Below are 5,609 nucleotides of genomic sequence, written 5' to 3' on the forward strand. Positions count from 1 at the left end.
GAACAATAACTGAACAAAGTATCAAAATAACTTCGATTCAATACCATTCTTATCAATTTGGTATGATTTTTCAGTTTAGCTCAAAACCCTGAGAAACTTGCACAACCCTAACATTTATCGGTAAATCAGTAGATTTAAATACCTAATTAGATCCATTTGGAAACCTGGGATCAGCTTAATCTAAACAAAAGCTGAGCTTCAACAAGGGTTCGTCTCTGAATTTGATCACAACTCATAAAAAGGCCAGACATAGATTATAGAGACAAGAGGTTGATTTCTTTCTAAATTTAACCCAACTGATAAAAACCATATATTATTTCATTTTTAATTTAATTTATTTTGAGTTAGATCTGATCAATAAATTAGTTTTGATCTTTTGGTTTGAGTCTCAGCTTGGCTAAAAACTAACATGTCTAATTTTTTTTTTTTTAAATTTGAGCTTTAAGAATTTTAAAGAAACCATTAATCAAACACAAACCCAATATTAGTGAAAATTGAACTATAATTAAATTAAGTTGCAGAATCTCAATCTTAACTTTATTACTAAATTAATTAAGATTTCATTATATATTAATTTTTGGATCGGCATGTCGGAGTTTTCTTTATATATATGATAAAAAATTATGAAAAGGAAATAAAGAAAAAGCAAATAAATTAAACAGAACAAATGCGTATAATAAATTATTTTAAAGGAATTTTATATAGGGATTATATCGCTGCGTGTGTCTGTATATATATATATATATATATATATATATATATATATATATATATATATATATATATATATATATATATTTATTTATTTATTTTATTATGTTTTACAGCTCATGAGGCGCGTTGAATAGAATCGTGGGTGTTAGGGCAAAGTGTATGCGAAGTGTCGTTGAGAAAAAGTAGAATAAATTCTATATAATAACGTGTCACAAAGCTTTTCAATTACTGTATTAGGTTTTAAAGAATATATAATTTTTATTATTAAATTAAATATCTTAAAAGTGTGACTTAGCCCATATAAATTGTGAATAAATATAAACTAATTTTATATTAAAATTTTTTATTTGAAAGACTCTGATATTACTACGTGAAAAAATCATTATACTTAAAATTTAAGTGAAGTTAGTAATGAAATAATTTCTCTGTTATAAGTAACTCTTGAGTCAATTATGTGAATCATCTCAAGCTCCCTATGAATTATCTTTTACTAGGCTTTCAGTTTTTAAATGTAATCATTAGAGTGAATTTCTAATTACTGAAGCTAAATGTTCCCTCTAAGGTATTATTTTTAATAGCAGGTAATTTTCAGCACAACTACTCCAGTAATCGAAGATTGCTTGTCATCAATGGATGCGGCAAGCATCGACAGAATACTACGATCAAAACATAGAAAATCGCGATAATCAAATTGAAGATATATCAGCACATTCACAAACCCTAGATATGGTCATGCTGCTTCTAGTTCGAATGGCTCGAAATTGAAATCGTGAACTTTATATTTGTGTTCTGGTATTGGTTTGATTTGTGTCTAAATCGAATAGTTTAATTTTTTTTTCAATTTTTTGTTAATTTTATAAACAAAAAAGCAGTTATAGTCAAAATCATCCAATTCAATTCTAATTTAGTTCATTTACTGTTAAGTCAAAAATGAGTTTGATCGATTTTGATTCGATTTAAATTGATCCAATTTCAATTTTGAACTGAACTTTGACTGGGTCTATAAAAACTCAATAAAATTATAAATAACAAATAAATAATAAGCGAAGCACAAGGACAACTACAAGGTCGTATTTGTCTATACACACGTAAGCCGCCTTGTTATTCTGAACGCTAATCATATTATTCTTTAATTTATCATTTTGGGTTCAATCTTATTTTATTATTTAATTATTTATAATTTTTAAATAAAAAAATTTATAATTTGATTTTTGAGTTTTGTGTTATATTATACTTTAATCCTATAAATTTTAAAAATTAATTATTTAATCTCTACACTATATTACATTTTAGTCTCTAATTTTTAAAAATTAATTATTTAGCTTTTTTAATTTTAATATATAAAATAATTTAGTTGTCATAATTTTAATATTTACAATAATTTTATCTATCAACAAAAGGACTAAATTATTTTATATATTAAAATTACAGGAAATAAAGAGTGATATAATGCAAAATTAAGGAATTAAATAATTAATTCAAGCACTAAATTATAATATAGTGTAAAATTTAAAAATTAAATAATTAATTTCTCAAAATTTAAAGGTTAAATTATAAAATAGGATAAAAATTTAGAGGTCAAATTATAAATTTTCTTTTTAAATATGTAAACCGAGCATAAGAATACACTCTTTAAATTCATCTGAAAATGTAAATTATAGTCAACTTTTGAACATTTATACTCCACATAAATGATATAATCTTGAATTTGTCTAATCTACAAGACTAATTCGCAAGAACAATCACTTTCCCAACAGGAGAAAAAAGCAAAATTGGCTACGTGTTTGAAACTTTAATGCAGACATAACCTATCTGATAGGGCACTAAAAGTTGGACAAAAACTAAGAATCATAGGAGAAGTAAAACTTCATCATAAAAAGGTGAATTAGCGTCCACTACTATAATTTTTTTTAATCTTATTATTATACTTAACTGTGCAAGAAGAAGAATAAGTGGGAGAGATAGCATTAGATATGGTTGCCCCTATCCTGTATATTCTGAAAGTTTTTTTTTTTTTTTTTGTCATTAGCAGTTGTATCCTAATTGTTAGCCAATCAAACTAATTATTCTCTGAGTCATCGCAATAACTTGAAAATCACAGGAAGCAGATAACGAATTATAAAATCTTATGTTAAATGGTACACTTATAGCCTCCAGACTGAAACTTAGAATCTCTCTTAAATTCACCTCAGCATTAATCACTAGCTCAATGAATTATTGGTGTATATTCTGAAAGATGATGAATGCTACTTGGAAGCTCGATATGCGGCCAAGCCTTGGCTAGATGCCCTTCGGACGTAGCACACAAATGGTCCACCTTCAACCTCTAAGCTCTACTAAAGTAAGATCCCTTTCTATTAGGGCAATTCACATTCAAAGCCTTCAACAACAGATCTCCTCTCTAATTTATTTTTATGGTCCCCAGTATGATAATTAAACTGGTCCCACATGAAAATAATGAAACCCTTTTCTAGATTTATGTGACTATTGGTTTGTCTCTTTTTCTTTTTAATTTTATTTATTTTTTGTTTTTATTATTAAATATGTAATAACTAAAAAAATTTATAAATATGTGGTTTTTATAATCACATCCATTTTGTCAAAATTAATTTTTAGAATTGATGGTGATATAAATATGGCGATATAAATTATGACAGTGGAAACAAATACGAGCCTAATTTTAAAATTAGATCACAATCAATTAAACTAAAAAAAATTGACAATTAAATTAAATTAAATTAAATTAAATTATATTGAATTAAATTAAAATTAGATTATATTGGAATTTATGAGATTTTACTTTAATTTATGAGATATGTTTATAAGAAAATATGTGATTAGAATTGAAGAACCTTTTCGATTCAGTCCATGTCAGCCTCTAGGACCAAAACCGAGGTATCAACCCAGAAATGCCAATCGCATTGGTGGCGATCATGCTATAATACAATAGGTTTAAGTTATATATAATTGAGTTTAAAAAGAAATTAAATTTAATATCAGACAAGCTTAAATCTGAATTTAGATTTTATATATTTGAACTCATTACTCAAACTGTTTATATAAATAAGTAAATAAATAATTATATATTTTTATAATTCGAGGTATTATATTATAAATAAATTTATTTAAATATTTATAATATATAAATTTTTAAAATATAAATTATTAATAAAATTAAATAGGTTCAAATAGTATTTATAATCAGCTTTAAAATGGCTATAATTGATTTAATATTATATGTTAAAATTTTTCATGGTTACCCTATTTGTTAATATCTCTAAGCGTAAAATCTACCCAAGATCTTGATATTTTTGCTTTTTTATGAAAAAGTTATTCTTTCAATTTTGAAGAAACGACTTTTTTTTCAATTTCTAAATATATATATATATATATATTTTATTTTTGCTTTTAAATTTTTCAAAAAATTGCTAAAAGAAGGTTGATATATACTTCTTAGCAAGTAACCAAAAAACCTCGCGTATTGTGACCACTGACTAGGATTTGCGAATTGATTATATATATATATATATAGTTATTTTTATGTGGTTTGAAATTTATAGCGAAATTATGATTTGATCTAAAAGTTTCGTGCTGCAATTTGATTAAAATAAATAATGAGGTCTATAGTAATAGCGAAACTTTTTCTCTCGTTTTACCCATTGACGTAGACTTTATGGTCAAATTACGTAAATTTATGTTATTCTCTCTTTTTTTTTGTAAAATTATGTGTACTTTAAATTTACATGTCTATTATTTTAATGACATAAAGAATAGGTTAGAAACTTCACTTGTAATAAATGTCCCAAGATGATTTCATATATTAAATCATTAATTATTGCAATAATTTCTTCGTATATAAATAACATCGTGTCAAAATTTTTGAATATTGATTGAAGTTTGAAGGGATTTTGTTAGTTTATCCTCTGAATTTTTAGAAAATAAGAGCTAATATATGAAGAAAGCCTGCAATTAACCATGCTAAGTGGGATATAGACCTGCCAGGACCTACCATGACAATTATGTGCACCCCTCGCCTTGCATTATTGATGACATCAAGAAATTTAATTAAACCATCAATATTGTCACACCTTATCCCTCCGTAAGGTACAACATGATCCTGTAGTATACTTAATGAATTATCGAACTTCACCTATTGATAACTCATTAAATATACTATAAGGAATTTTAAACAAATTCAATTCATATTAAAGTGAAAAGTAATGTTAAAACATTATTAAAAAGTCTTTAGTTGGAGTTTATGTCAAAAGCAAATATTTTGCTAAATTTGATCTTTCGCAAATTTTATAAAAATTTTGACAGAATGTCGGCTGTAATTTGAGAAAACAGTTCTTTAAAACTTGAAAAGAAAGCACTTCCAATACTAATTTTTCAATCTCAACTTCAATATTCCCCAATTCAACACAATCTCAATATATTTTCAATATCCATCAATTCTCAATTCAACACAATTTAAAATAAACATCAATTTTATTTAATGTATCCAATATAAACACAAAAGTCTTAATTTTATAGAAAAAAAAAAACAAAAACAATATTATTACAAATTATACTGTACAACTGCTCAACTAGTACAAAAGATACGTATGAACAAAAATATTTATATCAAACTAAATTACAAAGGGTATAAATAATATACGCGTACAAAATTCTCAAACGGTACTCTCCTGTCACCAGAGCAGCACACTCTGCTACTTTGTCCTTTTCCCTATCTGCGACAGCAATAAAAAGCTATCGTTGAGCAAACACTCAGTGGTGCACAATAAAATTTTAAAATAGCTGAACATGAAAAGCATACATCGAAAAACACATTTTTAAATATTTTCACAATCACACTTCATGAAATTGATATCAACTTCTACAATACCATTTTATAA

Source organism: Hevea brasiliensis, chromosome 16 (assembly GCF_030052815.1).
Source record: "Hevea brasiliensis isolate MT/VB/25A 57/8 chromosome 16, ASM3005281v1, whole genome shotgun sequence".
NCBI lineage: Eukaryota > Viridiplantae > Streptophyta > Magnoliopsida > Malpighiales > Euphorbiaceae > Hevea > Hevea brasiliensis.